The sequence below is a fragment of the Spermophilus citellus genome, assembly GCF_964194105.1.
Source record: "Spermophilus citellus genome assembly, chromosome: 1".
Classification (NCBI taxonomy): Eukaryota; Metazoa; Chordata; class Mammalia; order Rodentia; family Sciuridae; genus Spermophilus; species Spermophilus citellus.
Window position 1 is genome coordinate 4,319,433 of NC_138182.1, and position 24,603 is coordinate 4,344,035.

The 24,603-nt window shown below is 43.3% G+C and overlaps 1 protein-coding gene across 1 annotated transcript in view; it reads right to left on the reverse strand.

Annotated features, from left to right (window-relative positions):
• Positions 1–14,385, reverse strand: part of MYO16 (myosin XVI) — a 539,332-nt gene extending 524,947 nt beyond the window's left edge. The window contains exon 1 of the mRNA XM_081300676.1: positions 14,109–14,385. The gene's annotated coding sequence lies outside the window, so the exon portion shown is untranslated. The remainder of the gene's footprint in view (positions 1–14,108) is intronic.
• Between the last annotated feature and the right edge of the window lie 10,218 nt (positions 14,386–24,603).

Genomic DNA, 24,603 nt, shown 5'->3' on the forward strand with positions numbered 1-24,603 from the left:
AGCATCTGCTCCTGCGGTACCCTTCTGGTTGTACATACATTTGACTGTCTTGATATTCACCTAGGACTCCACCTGAGTTTGAATTGGCTCTTTATGATTAGTCCTTGATCAACCTTCTACTACATCCCTTCCTGAATTATGATCTCTGTGCCTGTTTTTCAACTATGTCTCACTGATGTTGATCTTTGATGGCTCAAGGCTGACACTGCCCCCATTAAACATCTGGTTTTAAAGAAACCTGGCTTGCCCCAACCCCTCTTGTCTTGCTCAGGTTCTCCTGCACACAAAAGGAATTACAGCTGACTGGGCAGTGGTGTCATTGGCAAAATCCAAGAAAGTGGCAGAATGCGTTGTTACAGACTAAACCCGGTCTATGGAGTGATGTCATCAAGGTGGCAGAAGGAGCATTCCCACACCTCATTCTTCCACAGAGACACGGGTGAGTCAGCACTATATAAGCTAACGTGCCTTTATGAGAACTCCAAAAACCAGTTACAATTTTCCAGGACCCTGGGTGAATCCGAACTCAAAACAGCTGCATTGAAATAGTTAAGAAAAATCTTTGCATTCTACAGAAGAGCACCACTCTCCACTGGGCACAGTTTAGCACAATTGGGAGTAGGTGCAGATGCACAGCTTCCTCCTCAGGAAGGAAAGAAAAGAGAGCAACGTGAGGTTACCCACATTTCAGGGAATACCCAAGGCAAGGCTTCTCTTTCTCCTGACTGGGAACAGGAATGAAAGCAGCTTTCTTTGGATCCCTGGAGGTCACTGGGAACAAAAGACAGTTGACTTGTGTTTTAGTCAGGATTTTCACCCCTATGACTAAAAGATTGGACCAGAACAATCATAGAGGAGGAAAAGTTTATTTGAGGGCTCATGGTTTCAGAGGTCTTAGTGCATAGAAGGCGGGCTCCCTTCCTCAGGGCTGGAGGGGAGACAGAAGATCATGGTAGAAAAGTGTGGCAGACGGAAGCAGTTCACATGATGAAATCGGGAAGCAGAGAGAGACCCCACCCTCCAGATACAAAATATACACCTCACAGCCACGCCCCCAGTGAACCACTGCGTCCAGCCACACCCCACTCAGTTAATCTCATCAGGATCCATTCTCCTCCAGACCTTGTTGTGATGTCTCACACGAAAGCTCTTGGAGGATACCTCACATCCACACCACAGAAACATGCTTGCTGCTGAACCACAAGAAAACCCACAGCACCGTAGACAAGGAACAGAAGGTGAGCAACGGAAAACACTCTGTAGTTAGGAAATCACACACAAGCCTAGAGAGTACATCCCCAGAAAGTTTAAGTTTCCAGAATCTGTAACCAGGATAATTGGTAAAAGTTTTTCCTGGCAGAAATCCTTACAAAATATGCAAAAAAAAAAAAAACCAGGGAGACATAGATCAAACCAAAGGACAAAATCAATCTCCGGAAACCACCCTAATGAAACTGAAATTTATCAATTATCTGATAATGAATTCAAAGAACCATCTCAACAAAGCTCACTGAGCTTAAATAGAGCACAAATAACTATTAAGAAATATCAGAGAAAAAAATGTATGCCACGAAATATGAATATCAACAAAAAGAATGAAATTATAACAAAAAGAAGAAAAGAGAAATTCTGAAGCTAAATAATATAAAACCTGAGCTGAAAAAAAATATCACTAGAAGGGTTCAACAGCAGACCAGGTCATTGAATTCAAAGAGAATCACTTAATTCAAAGAGAGATCATTTTATTTATTTATTTATTTTTTAGATGTAGTTGGACACGATACCCTTATTCCATTTATTTTTATATAGTGCTAAGGATCGAACCCAGGGTCTCCATGCATGCTAGGCGAGCGCTCTACCGCTGAGCCACAATCCCAGCCCCAGAGAGAGGTCATTTTAAATTATTGATTCAGGAGAGCTAAAAGAAAGAAAAGAATGAAGAAAAATGAAGAGAGCTTAAGGACTTATGAGACACATCATGGCTCTCTCGGAGCCTCCCACAGAAATGAAAAACAGGAGCAGAGAGATTACTTGAAGAAATGGTGGCTGAAAACTTGTCAAATCAGAGAAGAGAAATGGACATCCAAATTCAAGAAACTCCACAGGCTCTGGCTTCAATGAGCCTAAAGTATCCACACTGAGACACCTGTAATCACACTGTCCAAAGTCAAAGAGCAGCAAGGAAATGTAATTAACACACGGAAGGAAGCTCTCATGAGGTTATCAGAAGCCTTCTCAGAATAAACCTTCAGGACAGAAGAGAATGGAATGATCTACTCAGAGTGCTGAAAAGAATAAAGAGAGAATACCAAGCAACTACATTATGCATGGTATAACTGCCTTTCAACAATGAAGATGAATCAAGACTTTTCCAAATAAGCCAAAACTGAGGGGATGCGTCCTCACTAGTGCTGCCCCATGAGCAGTGGTGGAGAGTCCTTCAAGTTGGGAGGAAGGGTGGCAAATAGAGCCAGAAGACATGCAAAAATAGGAAGGCAAATGGAAATACAGAGACAAACGCAAAACTCTTCAATGGTGTAAAGCGGTTTTAATTTTGTTATTATATTTAAAAGTCCATAGTTTAAAAAACTAAACATCTTGAAATACTGAAAATGGTATAGTATGAAGAATGAAATCACTGATATCTGAAAAAAATTAAAAGGCCTAAGCACAGAAATAGGTATAAGCATAAAAATCTGCTAATGGATACACAGCAGTGACAATAGGTCATTAGTGACACCAAGAACAGAAAGAAGAGGAACCATAAAGGAGAGAGGCCTTTTATGTGATGGAAGGTAAATTGTTACTGGGTTACAACAGATATAAGGATAAGATGTCGCTTGTGTTCCCCACGGTAACTACAAAGAAATACCTATGGAAGGGACCCAAAAGAAAAGGGGAAAGGGCACAAACCATGTCCCTGAAAGAAACTCAAAGAAACAGAAAAGGAGGTAGCAAAAGAAAAGGACCAAATCTGATGTAAAAATGCAGAAAAAGCTAGCCAAATGGTAATACTGTGTCTTTCCTCATCAGTAACAATTGTGAAGGTAAATGGATCAAAGTTTCTGACCTAAAAACTTAAAAAGAATTAAGAAACAAGATCCAATTATGTAAATACAGAGACTCGATTTTGATGTAAACATATACATAGACTGGAAGTGAAAGACAGAAAGATATTCCATGCAAATACATCCACAAGAAAGGATGGCTACATTCACATCAGACAGAATAGACTCTCTCTCCTTTTTTTTTTTGGGGGGGGGGCGCTTAACCACTGAGACACATCCCCAACTCCCCAGACCCCTTGCCTGTTTTTATATTTTTATTTAAAAGCAGGCTCTCACTGAGTTGCTTAGGGCCTTGCTAAATTGCTGCAGCTGGTTTTGAACTTTCAATCCCCCTACTTCATCCTCCGGAGCACTGAGATTATAGGCACACAAAAAACATGCCCAGCCAGAATAGATTTTTAGTAAAATTGTCACAAGAGTCAATGAAGGAAATATACAATGAAAAAAGATTTGATTCAACAGGAAGAAATAGAGATTATAAATACATATATAAATACCCACCAAGAGTACACCCAAATAAATGGAAGAATTTAAGGAGAAAAGAGGCAGCACTGAACTAACGTTAGATTTCAATGTCCTGTTTTAAGAATTGATAGAACAACCATATAGAAGATTACTAACAAGAAAGAGAGTTTGAACAAAACTATCGAGCAATTGGACCCAGCAGGCACTTACTTATAAAATACTCCACCCAACAACAGCAGAACATATTTTTTCCTCAAGCACAAAATGAACATTCTCCAAGACAGACTACAAGTTAGGACACAAATTAATTATTCATAAATTTTAAAAGTTTGAAATCACACCAAGTATCTTTTATGACCACAATAGAATGGAAGTAGAAATTAATATATAAGGCCAACTGAGAAATCCACAAATATGTGGAAATTAAATAACATAATCTTGAAAACTACTGGGTCAAAGAAGAAATCACAAAGGAAATTAGAAAATACCTTGAGACAAATGAAAATGATGATATATTGCAAACTACAAAATGTTTCTGAAAGAAATTGAAGAAAATACAAATAAATGGAAAGACATCCCATGTTCATGAATTGGAAGATTAGGTTGTTCAAACGTCCATCCTATATAAAGCAATATAGAGATACAACAAAAACTCTCTCAGAATCCCAGCAACACTTGCCCAAATAGAAAAGAAATTCTAAAATGCATATGGAAACTCAAAATATCCCAAATATCCAAAATAATCTTGGGAAAGAAGAACAAAGATGAACATCACACTCTTCCTGATCACATAACGTGTTAAAAGCTACAGTAAGCAAAATAGTATGGCAGCGGCTTCAACACTGACATACAAGCCAACGAATGAGTTGAGAACCTGGGGAAAAACCTTACGTATAGAGTCATGATCTTTCATACGGAGGCCAAGACTACACAGTGGGGAAGGAAAGGAAAACTGGATTCCATGTGCAAAGGAATGATACTGGAACCTTACTTTATACCATGTACAAAAAACAAAGACCTATACAGAGGTCCCCAAGCTATAAACTCCTAGAAGAAAACACAATGGGGAATCTCCACGATACTGATCTGGTATTTTAAATATGACGCCAAAAGCAGGAGCAACAAAGACAGACAATGAGACTGTATGAAGCCAAAAGCCTTCTGTGCAGCAAATAGTCAGCACCCTGGAAAGAGCCTACAGAAAGGAAGAACAGTTTGCAAACCATATTATCTGATAAGAGGTTAAGAACCCAAACTCTTTAAGCCAATAGCCAAAAGCAAAACACAAACTTGATATAAAATAGGCAAGGGACTTCAACAGACATTTCTCCAAAGAAGACATCCCAGATCCAACAGTTATATGAAGAGGTGCTCAACAACTTCACCAACCACCAGGAAACTGCAAATTCTCACCGTGACGAGGCATCCCTTCACACCTGTTAGGGTGGCTATTCTGCATACATAACCAGCATTGGCAAGGATGTGGAGAAAATGGAACCCTTACCATCTGCTGGTGGGAATGCAACGCAGGAAGCCACAGTGGAAAATGGGTTCCTCAGAAGATCAGAAGTAGAAATACTCTGTGCCCCACATGAGGTCCAAAAGAACCGAGCACAAGATCTTGAAGACACATCTACAGCACGCTCCCTGCAGAGTCATTCACAACCACCAAGGAGAAAACACCCCACATTTCCACCAATGGATGAATGGGTGAAGAAGATGTGTAGTATGTATGTATACATACAGTGTGTGTGTGTGTGTGTGTGTGTGTGTGTGTGTGTGTTTACACTGCTCACAAAACAGATGACTCTTGAGGACATTGCGGTAGGTGAAACAGGTCAGTCACGAACAGATGAACACCACAGGATTCTTGCATGAGCTCTCCAGAGCAGACACCTCGGAGACAGAGGGCCGGGTGATGGAGCTGTTGTTCAATGGGTACAGACTTTTAGTTTAGCAACATGAAACATTCATAGAGATCTGTAGCAAATAATGTTCATGACGTTAAAACACGACTGTACTGTTCAATTGAAAACTGTTAGGATGGCAAACTTTATGTTATGTGTTTCTAATGACAGTTTTTAAAAATGACACTAAGTAAAGCCCAAAACAACAACAACAACAAATCAGTTAAACTTTACCATAAATTCTTAGAACACATGATCCTTGGAAATTAGTTAGTTCAGATCCAATTTTATAAATAAATAGACTGGAGCCTTAATTTTTTCTGGCTTTATTCTCAGACTCAGTATTCAAGTAAGTTTGCAATCACTTATTTTTATCAAGTATCTGTCTCCCAGATTGTAAAGGTTTAATAATTATTTGTGATGTGTGTGAAATATAATATGTATATTTTACTTTTTATGGGCACGTGCATTCCAGTTCTAAGCTTCGTGGATGCTTCTTTGTGAACTTGGGGCATCTGATGTACCCCAGATCTCTGGTATTTTGAAACTCTGTCACGGACCAGAGATCACCAGGGGCTCTCACATTTGCACATTTTTTGTTTTGTTTTATTGTACCAGGTATTGAACCCAGGACAGTTCTACCACTGAGCCACATCCCCACCCCTTTTTGTTTTCTATTTTGAGACAGGGTCTCACTAAGTTGCTGAGGCTGACCTTGAACTTGTGATCCTCCTGCCTCAGCCTCCCAAGCCACTGGGATTACAGGCTCACACTGGCAGTTCTTTCAGAGTCTTGGCCCAGGTTGGATGACAGCCTCACGTAAATTCGCTTAAAAGGGCTGGATGCCTTTGTTTTCATTTTTCACCTATTTTGGGCTTTAATCCAAGACAATGATTTTTTTAAGCTTTTCCTTGATGAAGAACATACAAGACAAAATGATGATGAATGGTTTTCAAATCACTTTTAAACCTTCTCTCCTTTGTATCCCCCAGGGCCAAGTGGAGGCTGGCTACTCTTCTTCTGCTGAGCACACGGGGTGAGCCTGGGTGTTGTCATGGCCGTCACCCTCCAGCCACCGAGGTGCCGTCCTGACATTCTGCTGAGCTGGCACTACTATTTTCATTTTTCGTGGAGGTTTTGCACCTGGGGCCCAACCAAATGTCACCTCACAGTTGGGCTCTGGAGAGGGGGATGGCATTGCTATGTGACTTTGCTGCTTCCTTTTAACAACCAGGAAGCCGTTATCTTGCCTTCAACCTCTCCTGCTCCATTTGTGTCTGACTCCCCACTGTCTGCCCACTGGGCTGTGCTCATCTTATCCCTCTGAAATCCGCTCTCCTGTGACCTGCCACGCACCGAGCTGTCCCAGTGTGATACACTCTAAGCCGTTTTTTTGAACCTCCTTCTGCGGTGTTTGGCTTTCCATTTTTGCAGGCATCAGCAGGGCCTCAGGCACGGCAGGCAAGAGCGCCACCAATGAGCTTCGCTCCGGCCCATTACAGACTAGATGCTGGACCATGTTTTTCTAATATTTCTGTCATACACCTGTCAGCATCAATTTCTTACCTATTGATCAGAATGAAGCCTACAGCAGTTATTTTTATTTTGGTTTCACATTGATAATCTTGTTAGAAGGTGACTCAAACTTCTGAATAGACCTTCAGAAGAAGTCTTACCATGCCCACGGCCTCTCCATGGAGGTTGCCTTACCTGGCCTTTATGGAGCTCCTGCTCAGCCACAAGGCCGGCAGTGTCCTCTCACGTGGTCCTAAGGACACCCTTCAAGCCACAGTGCTTGTCCCGTTTCACAGACGAGGCCCCAAACAGCTTTTTCCTGCTCTCATCATCTTAGACTATGGTAGAGCCATCAAGAATTCCAGCAGCTTCTCCACCTCCACCGAGCGCTCCTACGGACCACATTAAACTAGACTGCCATTTTCACCTCCATGTGTGTTTAATAATGTGTATTCGGAAACGATCTCGCCTCCTTATCTGACTATGCACACATCCACAGCTTCAGCAGTCTCCCTTCCTGAGAAATAACTTGTTCTACGCTCACTCCAGAATTCGTTACTTGTTTCTGTACATTGTAAAATAAAACCTGCAAGCTTAACCGTATAAAATCTATATCACCTATATAAAACATTTTCTAAGCACTCATTTATAAGTCTCCTCATTTCCTAGGCTCTATTTCTTTTGTCTGGCTCTCGTATTCAGTTTTAAATCTCTGAAATAAATGTAAAGTTAATGGCTCTCTGTTCCAAATAATATAGATAAAAGGCATATTAATAGACTTTTTAAAGAAGATTTGGGAGCTCATAGAATCACTGCTACCCAGGACTCCCAGCCACTTATTACTGAATGATTATAACTGGGAATCTAAATTGGAAAGGAAATGAGTATGCTGAATAAGACTTTATCATTCTTAAAGGAATTATTAAATATTTCAAATGTGTTCATACAGTACCACATGCTAGAGTTTTAACCTCCAAAGGTTTATGTTTAAAACACTAACTAATTCCAGGAACAAATATGAATTAAAAATGCTTTCTACGTTTTAGTTATAGAAAAAGAGGGATTCAAGGGCTGATTTTTATTCATAATTCAATGTAACTATTTAAAATTTGCACACCAAACTCATCCTTATCCACACCTTCAATATATGTTTTAACAAAAGTGCCACAATAATATTTATGAAGTAGTAACTGACTTAGTTTAATTACATTGCTTACCAGTTATTATTTCTGCCATGGTAAATATTTGTTGATAAATGATAAACATCAAGAACTTGGGAAATAGATACAACACCTTCTCTGAGAATGGTATGAGCTATGACTTCTTCTTTTTCATTTAAAAGCCTGTAAGTCCAAAATTTATTTTTTATATATCCTTTTTCTTCTGGTGGTACATTTTTTTTTTTTTTTTTTTTTTTTTTTTTTTGCCAAAGACCATAATGCTTCAGTTCACATTGTTGCTGGGGATCAGGGCTCGGCAAACATCTCCTATAAAAGGGTCGCCTAGTAAATAGTTCACGCTCTGTGGGCCACGGGATGTGAGTTGTTCAGCATTGTTTGGGCTGTTTTGCTTTAGCCATAATTTTAAATAGTAAGGAGCTTGCTTAGTTTACAGGCTGTCCACAGAGAGGCCACAGCTTGAGTGTGGCCTGGTGGTGTGGTTTGCTGCCCCCAGCTATAGATGGTCTTCCACATGGCACTTGATAAAGAAGCAACCTCCTGTTTTCTTACAAAGTGACAGGTGTACAGGGCAAATAATCCTAGTATTACGCAAACCTGGCCGCACCACAGGCTGGCAGTGTAACTGAGGGAGGCCCTCCGTCTCCCAGTGGTCTTCTTTCCCTGCCTGTAAGATGAGCAGGTGACTGTAGAGGGAGGGCGAAGGAGAGAGAGTCGGGATGAGCAGGACAGGATTGGGACGATGGAACAGAGGAGAAAGGCAACAGAAAGTGAGATAGGGGCTGCATCCATCCAGAGCTCAGGGAGCTGCGAGCTGGAGTCTCCAGAGATCCTGCTCAAGGTCCCAGGCAGCTTCCTTCTTCATGTGCATGTGACACCTACTAGATGTGCGCAGAGATGAGAGTGGTGATCATGGTGCAGGGGGAAGGCAGGCATTCCAACAGAGGTTCAATGTGGGGGGAAGCACCAGGATGTGCGTGCAGTAAGGAGGCGCCAGGGAGTACAATCACAGAGGGTGGGGAGATATTTGGGGACGATATTCTAGATTTGATTCCAGCTTAGCACAGCAAGAGGAGGGTCATGTCCAGAACCCAGGGGAATGCAGAAGGCCTGAAGAATTGCTATGTTCTCTGTGGAGGAATACAAACCAGTTGAGGTTGTCGAAAGTAAGCGTATGACTCAGGAGAGGGGGGAGAGGAGGTGGGCAGGAGGGGTCAGCAGGGGCCACAACATGTGTCATGCAGAGGAGAATGCACTTCACACTGTGGTAGCAGGAAATCATTTAAGTCCTTTAAGCAGGCGGTCTCACAGCCAAATTTGCATTTAAGATAAATCATTCTGGCAACTGTAAGCCTGGTTCAGAGGGGCAGAGATGAGCAGGAAGATGAATTAGGGATGGTCCCTGAGCCCTGGCTGCAGATGATGAAGCCTAGATCGGGGGCAGTCATAGAAGGTCAGAGGAGGGAAGACTAATTTGAGCAACATTCATGAGACAAATTGAAAAACCTTGATGATTGATGGAAATGGGAAGCAGGGGAGGGAAGGAGAAGAGCAGCGTGGCCAGGACACACAAGCAGGAACCTCAGAGCCTGGACAGAGCAGAGAGACTAGAACTCAAGCTGGGGCATCAGCAGCCGGGTATGGGAGGGGCATCATCAGGGAAGGTGCCTACAGCCAGATGGAGGTGTGAAGGCAGAAAGCAGGTCAGCCTGGGAGTGCAGATGGGAACTCAGGCACACACCCAGGGGAAGCTGAAGGCGATTCACAAAGTGGGAGAGGCAGAGGCCAGAGAAGGAGCATGCAGGGCAGAGCTGAGGAGGTGAAGGGAGAAGGCCAGGCCAGGATCAGAGGAGCTGGACCACAAAGGGTTGAGGAATGACCTTGAACAGGTGGAGAGAGTGAACATGGCAACGCTTTCAGCATCTTCCACATCCACCAAGATAAAAGCACGGGGCAGAAATTAGAGAGACCAGATCATTTTAAATAGCTGTTTTAAAAACATAATTATAACTGGGCATAGTGGCACATGCCTATAATCTCAGCAATCTGGAAGGCAAGTTCAAGGCCAGCCTCAGCAACTTAGTGAGGCTCTAAATAACTTAAGTTGTTGTCTGGAATTCCCAGTACAAAAAAAAAATCAAAACCATAATTATATATAAAGTATTACAATTCTGTGTAGAATATATTTGGCCATATAGCAAGGCTCTCTGTCAAACAAACAAACAAAGAGGTTGAGAAGGTTCTGAGGCTGACAGTTGACAAGTGTGTGTGAAAATATCAACATTTAGATTATGTCTGTTTTTAGTTACAGTTAGATACTGTTAATGTAAAGTTCCCTAGAACTCGCAGCCTGGTGCATTATTGGGTCTCTGGCTATTGTAATAACAAGAATAGCAAGTAAAAGGCTTGCTTACAGACTCCTACCTACTAGGAAAGAGAAGCGACTCCAGCTACATGGCAGAGATACACTTGAATCCTTGAATAACTATCACCCTGTGGTTCTCAGAGGCAACACCAATGACAATGGGCCAGGTGTCACTGTGTCCCACAGTCAGGCTCTGATTCTGTAGGACCAGGATAGCTGGAGACATCCTCTCCTTTCACCTCCAAAGAACCTAGAATTGCAGGCAAAGAGCACCCTGCCCCAGTCCTGCAAGATATAGACTATTCTTTTCAAAGTCAAATTATTGTACACTTGAAACACTGTTCATTTCTAGGAAATATCACAACAGAACTGCTAATCCATTTTTATCACTGTATACTGTCTAAAAATCATTGTTTGTCACATTTCATTGATAAAAGTCCATTCCTAAGAGAGGAAAGTTGAGTATAATAAATTCTTCATTTAAGTTGGCCCATTAGTTCTCTGTGGTCAAAAGCATTTCTTAAATCCCTAGGGAGCCTCTGCTAGCACAGGCTTTGGGACATCAAGGTGGAGCAGCTATGGGGACAGGACACCTGAGGCAAGAATGGCCCTGTGTAGCACAGCCCCAGCAGGACATCTCATTTGGTGGGGGGTTTATGAGAGCAAGAAGGACCAGGGTTACATGAGTAGAAACAGGGAAAGGGGAATGAACAACCTTACCTCCCCAGCATCTTTGGCAGGGCAGGTGTGATGGTTAAAGAAGATATTAGATGGAGAAGTGAATGCGGAGAGGGAGAGGTGTCCTTGCCATGAGCATTTCAATGTTCCTGGGGTGAAGCCCATTTACCCTATGACTGCCTCCTCCCCTCTGCGCACTTCAGGTAAACAGCACCTGCCTTCACTGCATGGCTTTGATTTATTTTTAAGCCCATCTGGTCAATTCACATACATTTTTTTTTAAATCCAAATAAGGCTTCCTTATTCTGTTAACATGCTCAGTCTCTGCTCTCTAGAAATCTTACAGAACACTGTATTGTGCCTGGCACAGAGTTCAATTTAGAAATGAAGAGTCCCTAGGAGAAAGACTGGGATGGAGAATTGCATGCAACATCGGTAAGGAGAGGACAGAGAGCATCCACCCCTGGCAGGTCTCTAGGTACTGCCAGGTACCCCCATTCCAACTTCCCTGACACTCCAGGGTGGTGGGAACAGTGAGCCCCAGTAACCCTGCCAATGTTTAGCCAGGAGATCATCAAAACATCACCCCAATTCTCTGGGCCTTGGTTCCTCACCCCGTAGTACTAGCAGCTTGAGCCAATCATTTTTCAAGTTCCTGTCCACCCTGGTATTTTCTTATTCTATGAACATGTGCTGTCATAGGCTTGGAATTGTCCAGGTGATAAGATCTGGAAAAAGCAGATATATTATTGAGATGCTTAGCTGAGCACAGCCTCAAATTTTAAAAAGCATCTTTTCCAAAGAGCCCAGTTCCAATGCAATATCTTTTATCACAGGAATGTTTTAAAACATTTGTGACATATGGGTTGTGTACATACATACAGACATATACCACATGTATACTTGGATCACATATACACTTTACATGTGGTTATTAGTTTTACCCAACAGATTTTACTTTCTGATCTCCTAAGGAGAATGAGATGTTTCTACTTCTATTTAGTTTCCTTCAAGAACATTCATATCCTGCAATGGGCTCCTATTGAGTCAACACACTCCTTTATCTGCAGGAGTGCTGAATTGCCCACAGATCATATTAATGACCTGGAGTAGGAGCTACTGGAGCTTATATCTTCAAGCTTTTCAGCCCAAGGGAAGGGGATCTTTAGAGTATAAATTACACGTGTAAAATACTTTAGCTATTTAGTGTGTGCTAAACAAATCATTTCATTTTATGAAACCCTCCCCCATTCTCACAGGACACAGATGAACTAAACCACGGAATTGTGCTCTCTAGATGACATTTTAGTGATTAAACTAATTTCTTTCCTTTGATAAATAAATATCACGTCCAGATGATTTTCATAGCATGCAATTTGGTCTCTGGGACATATAACACTGACTCTACAGCAATGTCATATATCCTGGTTTCCAAACAAGTCCACCAAACATAAACCTCATATGCTCACACAAGCTGACCACAAGTGGCAAGAGACCAGCGATGTGAATGGTAAGTACCTATCACAGGTGCATGTATAGCATCAGCAATCTAAAACAACTTCAAACACACATAGCCTGACTATGGATGGGATAAATTGCCTTCAAAGCTTTTAAGAACATCAAGAAAAAAAATACAACTTATTCTGGCAGCTATGCAATAATCCCATGAGGAGGTATCTTGATAGTCCAGCTGGACCTCTGTTCGCCCCCTACTGAGTCAGTGGCTTTGATTCCAGGATCTCACAGATAATTCGGGGTCCCTTGTCCTTCCTCTTGATTCTACATGAAAAGCTCTGGGAGAGCACTGGAGGGCTGCAGGAGCATCCTACACAGCCCTAAGAATGCAAGCAAACAGTAACCATCACCCCTGTTTGAATGGCACAGGATTCCTGAGGTTCCCAAAGAAAGCCACACACAACTCCGGAGAGGTGGAGAGCTTCCCAAGCTCCCGCGCTAGGGAGAGCACAGACGTGGCTTTCCGCTCCTTCACTTCTCTTGGCCAATTTGGAGCAGCCAAGTTTGACTTGGTCCTGCTTAGCAATGGCTTTTCCTTCGACCGCTAAATAATTCTTCCAGGTGGCACAGGACTAGCACGCGGTGTTAATGCATCCGCTCACTGCCCCCAGGCAGCTCTGAGCTACAAGTGAGTGTTTACTGGATTTCTATAAAATCACAGAAATACTAAGAAAACTTGATAAAAATCATCTCCATTTCCTCTCCAGTTGTACCAGGTACCCGTTAAGCCGAGCACTTCCACCAACCTACTTGGTTTTACCTCGCCAGGAAAGAGGGGGCAAGGAACCAAGAGCCCCTAGTAGGTACCCTGCCGCCCGCGGACTTGCCCATCACTTAGTCGCCCGCCTCTAAGACAATAGAGCCGACATCGCCCAGTGGGGGTCGCGGTGAGGGGTCAGTAGGATCAGGGGAAGAGGCGACAGCTGGAGAGCCCTCCTTCTCTCATACATCTTTGTTCTCCAACACGGTCTCCCTTTCCATCCCCAAAGAAAAAGAGAAAGAGGAAGCACATCCCCCGCCGCCCCCAGGAGCGGTTGCATAGGTGACCGCGCCGCTTCTGCCATCTCCCTTAGCAACGCGAGGCTTCACGTCCCTCTCAATTGCCAGCTTCGCCTCCTCCTCCTGGGCTAGGTCCAGAGTTCAGAGGGCTGCTTCTTTCAACCTCCGAAATCACGCCCTAGGGGTTGCGGAGTGTCCGCGATCGCTTTCGCTGAACGGAACCCAGAAGCCTCCTCCCCACGCCCCACTGGCGTGCCCAGCCTGCTCCGCGCTGGGACTCGGCTGGGGACCCAGCGAGGCGGGTCGGACACCCAGCGACCTCCCCGGGACGCCAGCCCACCAACCTCCAGGCCCGGAGGCGAGGCTGCCCCGCCAGGCTCCCCGCGCCGGGGACCGCGCGCCCGGCTGCCGTCCCTACCTGCAGGGGAAGGGTCCGCGGGACGCGGGTGCCCGCCGCGCAGCGAAGGTCCGGACTCGGCTCGGGAGCAGCCCCGCGCGGCGGCCGCGGATGCGCACGGCCCGGCGGCTGCAGACTGGAACCGCCGCCCCGCCGCCCCGCGGGCTGCAGCTCGCTCCGCCCGCCCCTCCGACCCGCAGCCGCGGCGTCGCGGCGACACTGCCCCGCCGCCCCGCCCCTCCGCGGCGCCCTCCGCGCGGTGCCGGCCGCAGCGGGTCGTGGACTCGGTTCCAGTGCCCAGGCGCCGCGCCCAGCTGCCAGCCTCGCGCGCGGCTCACTTTCCTGCCTCGCCCAGCACGCTGACCCGCCTCCCCGTCAGTCCCGCCCGGTGCCCCGCCAGGTCTCCCGCCCCCTCCGTCTCACGCGTTCTCACGCGTGCTGGGAGACCGCGCCTCTCCGGGGGCTGGCTCCCGATCCTCTCCGGGGGCCTCTCCCACCCCACGACGGCTGGGCTCCCGCTTCAAACTTTTCCGTCCTGACTTCTGCAGGAACCCAGAGCCCTGCCTGGAGGGGTGATCCCCCTTGGGCAGTCGGACCAGAACAAAGGCCATCGCGGGGACTGTGGAGTTGTCGCCAAATGAGAGGAGTGACCCCTTTTAAAGCTACAGAGGCCAGCACAGTCCTTCCCCTCTCTGGCATTCAACAGCCTCCTGAAATCTGCTCCCAAATGTGAACTTCGGCGTGGGACAAGAGGAGCAAGTGCCAGAGGAGCCTTTCCCTGGCGAACCGCTAGCCCTCTGCTGCGATTGTCAGAGCGTTGTAATGCTTTCGCTGTGACAAAATGCAAGGTGTACCCACCTCCAGTTTGGTTCTGTAAAATGATCCATTGTCCAAATTTTCCCATGAGGGATAGATATATGCTATTTTAATTCTGGGGTTAATATGGTGTGTATGTGTGTGGGGGGGGGTGTGCGCGCTGGTAGCCACACATACCCACACCCACAATATTATACATGCACACACATATATAAAACAGCAGGGGGCCTTGCACATAATGCACACCCAATAACTATTCAAACGAGTTTGTAACCAATTCATTGTTAGATATATTTGGTTATATTGTATGATACATGATTATATAAAATAGAATGGAGAGTTCTGTGCATGGACTATCAATTTAATTCATTTATGGCATTACAACACTGCATTTTCAGGTATGGATTAAGTGACTTGAGATACTTTCTCAATTGCCATTTATTTATCATACTTTAAGTGGTTTGAAATATATTCTGTGAATTTTAAGATACTGCCAATTAAGCTAATTGACTTGTGATTACCATGAAACTGTATGTACATGTTTTCCATGTATAAGGTGGCAAGGCTTGTGTCTCCAGTTGGAGTTAATTCTCCTAAATATAATTTGCAAGCCTATCAAACTTATCAAAATAATTTAGTATATTACCAAGTTAAGTAAGTAAGCTGGCAAGAATGGCTGTGGATTAGAAGTAAAATAGCTATTTCAGCATCTATTTGTTTTCCTGGCATTCGATTTATTTGGCACCAGAAAAAACATAAATGTGGTGTGAGTGATATTAGCCATTTCTATGTTCATTCTATTGCATGGTATTTGAAGTCATTCTTTTCTCTTTACACTGTAAGATTTCCATAGGATCAGACACCATGCACAACTTTAGCTTCATAAGATCATTTCTAGTAACCAGTGTTTAAGACTCTAGAGACATCAAATAAATAGTGCCCCTGAAATTCTAATATGTGTTCAGCTTCAGCATCCATGCTTTGTGATGCTAAACAGTTCATATTTATAAAATATAGGTTACATTCTTTATATATTTATATCTATCACATATCCAAGTTTCCAGGTTAATGACTGAGTTATAAACCTAAGAGAAAACATGAAGATAAAACCATGAATCATAATTGCATGTATGTATCCCAGCTAGCTCCATCTCACTCTACATCATGTGGTAACCTGAGTGGCATCAGATACACACTTGAATTTGATCAGTCTTTAAAAATGGTCATGCTTTCTAAACGAATGGGCAGCATCTTATTAAGAATGTCAATGTTGGGTCAGTTTCCAAAGGTGAGTTTTGTCTCTAGAATGAGGTATAAGCACTGGTGTGTGTTGGTGATCTCTGATCTATTGTGTAGTGGGTTGTTTTGTCCAATATCAGACAAAATGTCCCAGAATGGCCAATCTTTGGCCAGCTCAGAAGCATCATCCACTGTTATCTGTCCCAGCCCCAGCAGATGCCCAGAGGATCGGATGATCTGCATAAATAGAAGCCTGAGAACATAACTGTGGTTATACTCTGAATTGAAGTTTTAGCCACTTTCAGGACTACCATTATTATTTTCATCTGACAGAAAAGCATGTGAAGTGAATTATTTCATTATACTTATAGTCTACTGTGCCTTGTATATGCCTCTCTCAAATGAACAGGACACTGGAATGTGGAAATAAAACGATTGTCTAATTCTCAGCAGTTATTTGGGAAACACATTTACTCCCCATAAACCATCACATTGGCATTAAAGCTGTGTCCCTAATGGCATTGGATGTACCAGTAAATGGGAGACTTCATATATATTGTTAGGAAACAACACATTTTGATCAACACACAGTTAAGACTCCTGCCTTCAACTTCCTATGAAAGTCAGGCTTCTCCAAGTCCATTTTAAGTTCCGTGAAGACATGGACTAAGTTTGATCTCTCTTCAACCAGCAGAAACAGAAAGCAGTCATAACTGAGATTAGGCAAATATTAAATTCCACACAATAAAGACTGATATTTTATCATGTTGTTGTAGCTGTTCCTGAAACCATGTGCCAAAGTGAATTTTAAGAAGCACTGAGTAATAGGACCAAATATTGAAAGAATTATGTATTTCTAGAATTTCATGTAAAATTAGAAAATCATGAATGCACCTCTTCCTTTAGATGCAATTGTCTATACATGACTTCAAAGATTTTGCCTACTTTCTATTTACTCTTTCCCTTTACAGTTGAACACCCTAATGACTGGTTTCAGCAAAGAACATGACAATTTTTGTACATAATTTCTCACTTTGTCTTCACTGTATATATTCTCAGAACACATTTCCAGTCATCTGTATACACATTTTATTTTTATTTTTCATCATTTTCTAAATATTTTTTTTTTTAAAGAGAGAGTGAGAGAGGGGAGAGAGTGAGAGAGGGGAGAGAGTGAGAGAGGGGAGAGAGTGAGAGAGGGGAGAGAGAGAGAGAGAATTTTTAATATTTTATTATTTTTTAGTTCTCGGCAGACACAACATCTTTGTTTGTATGTGGTGCTGAGGATCGAACCCGGGTTGCACGCATGCCAGGCGAGCGCGCTACCGCTTGAGCCACATCCCCAGCCCCTCATTTTCTAAATATTAAAAAAAAAATGCATACTAGAGCAAAATGGCAGACTAAGAGTGACTGGTTTGTTCTCTGACCACTACAGGTGACTCTATGACAGTTCCAACTGTGTTTAGGCATCCACCTGTTACTAACATAAGTTGTTTATTTGGGGCTATTACATACAAATAAAGAGTGCTGTTCTGAATATCCATGTCACGTTTTTGTTTGGACATAGGCCTTCTTTTCTTCCGGGCAAATAGCTAGCTGTCAAATGGCTAGATGGGATGATGGGAGTAAGCTTGATGTTTTGATATTTGCCTAACAGTTCTCCAGAATAGTTACACTACTTGACCTTCAAACCTGCCATGCATAAGAATTCTGGTTTCTATGTATCCTTGGCAGCACTTGGTATGTTGTCTCTTTTAATTTAAGACATCCTAGTAAGTATGTGATGGTACCGCATTGCAGTCTAATTCCATTTTCCTCAGGACTATGACACCGGCCACACTTGTACATGCTCAGTTGTCACCCACACATCTTTGGAGATTTGTCTATGCAAACATATTGCCTCTTTTGCATTGGTGGGTTTTATTTCTTATTTTTGAACCTTGGTAATCATTTACATGTTTCAAAATTCCTTCACCGGAAGTGTTTCTTACAAATATTTTCACCCAGAATGCGACATATGTTTTCACTCTTTTAACAGTGGATTTCAAAGAAGTTTTTAATTTTGATGAATTTGTCAACTTTTTCTATTGTGTAGTGGACTGTTTTGTCCAATCTCAGAAATCTTCGCCTGATCCAAGGTTCCAAAGATTTTTCTCTTATTCTTTTTTTCTAAATATTTTATAGATTTATATTTAGTTGTAAGATTATTTTAGAGTTTATCTGGTATGTATTACAAAGTTTAGAATGAAGTTCCTTTTTAAAAAGTACTCAATTTTTGGACCTCTAATTATTGTTGTTTCATACCTCAATAAGACTATCCTATGTCTCCTAAACTTATCTGCACCTTTAAAAAAATCCATTGACTACAGATGTGTGCATCTATTTCTGGACTTTATTCTATTGCTCTGATTGCATAGATTTACACTAGTAAATTTATCTAAATAGTAAAGTTATCTAAGTTTTTCTTGGCGGTAATACTTTTACTGCAAGTTGAATTTCTTTGATAGAGTACTTTACACATTGTTTCTTTGTGAAAGATTTAGCAGTTTATGTCTTTCCAAGAATTTATCCATTTTATATAAGCTGACTGATTTATTGGCATAAATGTGTTCTATATAGTCCTTGATTATTCTTTTAGCATCTTTAGAATGTATAATGAGATTCCCTGTCTCATTCCTAGTATTGGTAATTCATAAGTTATTTTCCCCCGATTGTTAGGAATAGAATATTATCAATTTTATTGATTTTTTCAAAGAATTAACATCTGGTTCTATTGATTTATCTCTTGTTCTTCTTTTTTTTAACATGTGACTTATTTGTATTATGACTGTGATCATTTTGTTTCCTAAGCTTTGTTTTGACTTAATATTCTATTATTGTCTTTATTTTATATAGTAAAAATATGAAAATTAATTGGAAACCTCTCCTTTTTATATATGCATTGAGGGCTATAAATTCCTCCACTAAAGACTACTTTGGCTGCCTCCCCAAAATTTTGACATGGCTTTTCATTTCCACTGTCTTCAGCTACAATTTCCCTTTGGGTTTCTTTTGATATATGCATTATTTAGGTCAAATTATTATTTGATGTCCTAAGGTTTGGAGATTGCTGAGATATCATCATGACATTATTAAATAATTTAATCCCAGTGTGATCAGCAAAATTATCTGTGATTACAATTGTTTTTGAGTCTTACTGAGTCTCATTTTGTGATGCAGAATATGGTCTATCATGTTAACTGCTTCCAGTTAACTTGAAATAAGTACACATTCTGCTGTTCTTAGGTAAAGTGTCTAAAATATTAATTAGATCATGTAGTTGATAGAGTTGTTAAAGTCCTTTGTGGTCTATTTCATTAATTATTAAGAGATGAATGTTGAGTCTACAAGTATAATAGTGGGTTTCTATATTTCTTCTTGTACTATCAGGTTTAAGTTTTTATTTAGAATTTCTATTTTTAGTGCATGAATATCTAGAATTGTCATATATTCCTGATGAGTTGATCACTTTATCTTTACGAAGTAATCCTCTTTTTTTTAATTTTGCATACATTCTTTTTTTTTATTGTTGGTCGTTCAAAACATTACATAGTTCTTAATATATCATATTTCACAGTTTGATTCAAGTGGGTTATGAACTCCCATTTTTACCCCGTATACAGATTGCTGTATCACATCAGTTACACTTCCATTGATTTACATATTGCCATTCTAGTGTCTGATGTATTCTGCTGTCTATCCTATTCTCTACTATCCCCCCTCCCCTCCCCTCCCTTCCCCTCCCCATTTCTCTCTCTACCCCCTCTACTGTAAATCATTTCTTCCACTTGTATTATTCTTCTCTTACCCTTCATTTCCTCTTGATCCTTAGTACCGTTCCTTGATGAGAACTCTGCTCTCTGTCCTTGTTGACAGGGCCACTCAGCTTTCTGTTGATTGGGGTTAACAGGTATCTCAATTCTGGCTACTGTAACATAAGACATAAACAGGCTTGAACGAGGAATACTCACTTCTCACAGTGAAGCCTAGGAAGTCCAGGCTGGGGGTCATCACCTGGGAAGGGCAGGCTGGAGGTAGTCACCTGGGAAGACCAGGCTGGGGGTCATCACCTGGGAAGGCCAAGATGGGGGTGGTCACCTGGGAAGGCCAGGCTGGAGGTGGTCACCTGGGAAGGCCAGGCTGGAGATCGTCACCTGGGAAGGCCAGGCTGGGGGTGGTCACCTGGGAAGGCCAGGCTGGGGGTGGTCACCTGGGAAAGCCAGGCTGGAGATGGTCACCTGGGAAGGCCAGGCTAGAGGTGGTCACCTGGGAAGGCCAGGCTGGGGGTGGTCACCTGGGAAGGCCAGGCTGGAGATGGTCACCTGGGAAGGCCAGGCTGGGGGTGGTCACCTGGGAAGGCCAGTCTGGGGGTGGTCACCTGGGAAGGCCAGGCTGGAGGTGGTCACCTGGGAAGGCCAGGCTGGGGGTGGTCACCTGGGAAGGCCAGGCTGGGGGTGGTCACCTGGGAAGGCCAGGCTGGGGGTGGTCACCTGGGAAGGCCAGGCTGGGGGTGGTCACCTGGGAAGGCCAGGCTGGGGGTGGTCACCTGGGAAGGCCAGGCTGGGGGTGGTCACCTGGGAAGGCCAGGCTGGAGATCGTCACCTGGGAAGGCCAGGCTAGAGGTGGTCACCTGGGAAGGCCAGGCTGGGGGTGGTCACCTGGGAAGGCCAGGCTGGAGATGGTCACCTGGGAAGGCCAGGCTGGAGGTAGTCACCTGGGAAGGCCAGGCTGGAGGTAGTCACCTGGGAAGGCCAGGCTGGAGGTAGTCACCTGGGAAGGCCAGTCTGGGGGTCATCACCTGGGAAGGCCAAGATGGGGGTGGTCACCTGGGAAGGCCAGGCTGGGGGTGGTCACCTGGGAAGGCCGGGCTGGAGGTGGTCACTGCGCACATCTGTCCTTCTGCAGACACCAGTCCTCTCCTCGTCACACAGACAGGGAGACAGATCTCCTTTCTCTTCCTGTCTTTATAGGACATTATTCCCGTCACTAGGGTCTTGACCTCGTGACTTAATCTAACCCTAGTTATATCCCAAAGTCCCACATTGAAGAGTAGGATTTACTGTGGAATTTCTGAGGAGAAAGAGGAGTATAAACATTCAGGGAGTGACAGCTCGATGACATGCCCTGTCCAATGATTTCAGTGTTCATAAAGTTTGTTTCTTGTAGGAAACATAGTTAGGTCCTATATTTTACAGAACCATACAATGTCTGCACTTTCATCATTGAGCTGAGACCATTTATGCTTATCGTGCGCATACATAAGTTACAATATTGTTACCAAAGCATGTTTTTAAATGTTCTATACAAGCACCAAAGTCACAGGGCAGACGAAGAGGGCTGTGGCATAAAGACTCCCTGCATCTGATTGGCTCATCCGATTAGAAAGTATAACGAAAGTAATTTAACTGTCTGTATATCCTCTTAAGGACTTCCATCTGTAAAACATGCCCCACTGTTACTCTGAGTGGGATCTTTATTAGAAAATATGCAAACTGCGTGAGACTTGTTGATCTTTGTGTGTTTACTTCAGATCATCTATTTAACAATGTCAAAGCCATGAGATGTCTCAGTGATGTTGTTAAGTCACTAGTCTCTTACATGAGAGGTAGTATGATGGGTGAATGACACACAAGTGCAGGAAAATAATACACAGGTTGGCTAATTCTGAAAACAGAGAGACTGGTTTAGTTTAGCAGTCCCTTGATAGAGAAATGCCCCTCCTCCCTGAAGTCAGGCCACTCATTTGAGCCACCATTTCACGTTCATCTCTTGCTCCACAGCTGAAGAGGCGTTAAAACTACTTAGATCAAAGTCTTGAAAACATTAAATAGGTGTAAATTTGTGCGTTCGAACATGGTGTGCTTTGCTTAAAATCAAATAATGCCTTGTCACTAAGAGAAGTGCTTCCAGAAGAAAACTGCTAATGAATGTAGAGAAGAGGCATTAAATTTAGTTATTCTCCAATAAAGAAAATAGTTCATTAAAATAATTGTCCTTGAAACATAAACTTACTCTAACCTTCCATTCACATTTTTTATCTAAATACGTATATGTGCTGAATCAGGGCTGCCATTTAATATGTTCAAAACGGATTGCCTTGTCTTTTGAATTTGGGTTAAACATTTGCTTGGTACATATCCAACACATTTGATTCAATGTGTTTAAACAAGTGATTTAAAACATCATCATGAGATAAGTTAACATTCTACTGGTTAAAAGAATGGGCAGCTGGGCACAGTGGCACATACCTGTAATCCCAGACTCGGGAGGCTGAGGCAGGAGGATTGCAAGGTCAAAGCCAACAACTTAGTGAGGCCCTCAGCAATTTAACTTGACCCCATCTCAAAATAAAATATAAAAAAGGGTTGGGGATGTGTCTCAGTGGTTAAGTACCCCTGGGATCAATCCCTGGTCCCCCCCCCAAAAAAAAAATGGGCAGAAAGCATAGGCATTCAGTAAGTGCAGAGTATAGCAGTCATCAAGAGACGTGCTGTGGGTGCAAGTCAGAGATGCTCTCCCAGCAGCTCATTAGTTGCATGTTCACAGCTAAAAGTTTCCAGAGCCACAAAATGGCATTCTAGCCAAACGAGGGCAGTGCATTTCCTTCAAATTTGGAGTTCTGAAAACACTCATGACTCACCTAACAACTTGCACCCCCACAAATTGTGTCTTTGCACAAAGGACACAATGAGACATTCTATTAGCCGGAGTTCTCCAGAAGAACGGAACTCACAGGTGTTTCCATATATATGTATATAAACATGCATACATATACCATTCTAAAAAACTAACTGTAAGTAAGCTATTAAAAGGAATCAAATCAAGTGGCCACTAAAATCAGTATAACATGTATAATCAATAAAAGACAGTTATTACAGACCACTTATGGTGTAACGTAAGGTCAGAGGAAGTAGTTAGTGTAGAACGTTAAAATGTAGGGAGCATTTACTACATAAGACAGCAGAGTGTCCAGCAGTGCACCACCAGATCCCTGATTCCTACAGTCACCAGACCCATCATGTCCTTAGTCTGTTTTGAAACAGGGCTGGACAGAGAAGCTGTCAGCCCAATCAGAGGCTGTTCCTCAGTTCATCTTTGAAACATGAGGACTTTCAGTTTTATTGGGCCCGCCCACAGCACGACTCTCATGACTAGAAGTGTTACCTTCCAAAGTAAACATAACGAGTGTCCCCTGAGCTGGGGGACAATATCCGTGTCCTCTGAGCTGGGGGACCTGCTTGTTTCCACTGAGGTTCCCTTCACAGCTTGGTGTCGGGTGTTTCACTGCTGCTGTGTCACGGAATCTTGGGGAAGCATGAGCACTGCTGGGAACGGCACCACTACTGTCTTCTCTGTGAGGTCCACTTTGAAGCCTTCTGGGCTGGTGCTGCTGGAGTCGTGACTTAGAGTGGCAGGTCCCTGTTCCACTGTCGAAGTTGTCCTTTAAACACAGACACCTCCTTCCACTGACCAGCGGTGAGTGGGGGCACTTTGGCGAGGGGGGCTGCCCATGGCGAAGGTCATGGTTGTCCGGCTGCTCCTCCCAGGCACTTCTGCACTGACTCTTCCACCCCAGAGCGGTGTGGAGGACCAGTCACGGCCCACCGCAGCAGCACGCGCTCAGCTCTTGCTCCTGGTCTTGATGTTTCTGTTGTCTTCTTTTGGTCTTTCCCTAATTTGATACTGGGGGGTTCACCTCACCATATTATGATTCAGATAAGAAAATAAACTCAAAAGTCCACCATTCGTGATCACCAGGCAAGGGCTTGATATTTTCCATATTAGGTAGACTCCGCCCCCCAGAAAGATACATTTTCTTTTCTCTCAAATTGTAAAAACTTCATGGAAGTAAAGTAGCAAGTTTCCTTTAACTTCTCATTTTGACCCTGACACAGGTTTAATATCAAATTTCTGCAGGCCATCCGTGTGTCTCCAGGGGCACCGTATATCTATGCAGTAGCGTGCATTTCAGGACTCCCAGAATCTTCCTGCGGCCGACAATGACAGCATGGCCCATAGAGAAGGCACAGTCCCTTGAGCCATGAGACCTAAGTCCACAGCTCCAGAAGCATTGTGTGGCTCTTGCCCACAAAATCCTTTAGAAACACGATGACATTACTGGTTGATTCTCACCATTGCTTCCCAGCTCACAGAACAGCCTTCTGTCCAGTTGAAGACAAGCTACGTGCAAGTGAGGGGGAAAGCAAGAGAGGAAGGGCCGCCGCAGCTTTCCTTTTTTCCCCACAACCAAGAACTTGCTTGTAACTTACATCTGCATCTTCCATCTCTAATCCTGCCATGAATTCCCGCATTCTGGTACCACCATGGATCAATCAGAGGTAGCATAATCTGGATGGATGCCTCCTCTAATATTGGGTGGAAACCATGAATTGATGAGTGTGGTAGACCTGTGGCCCCTCCA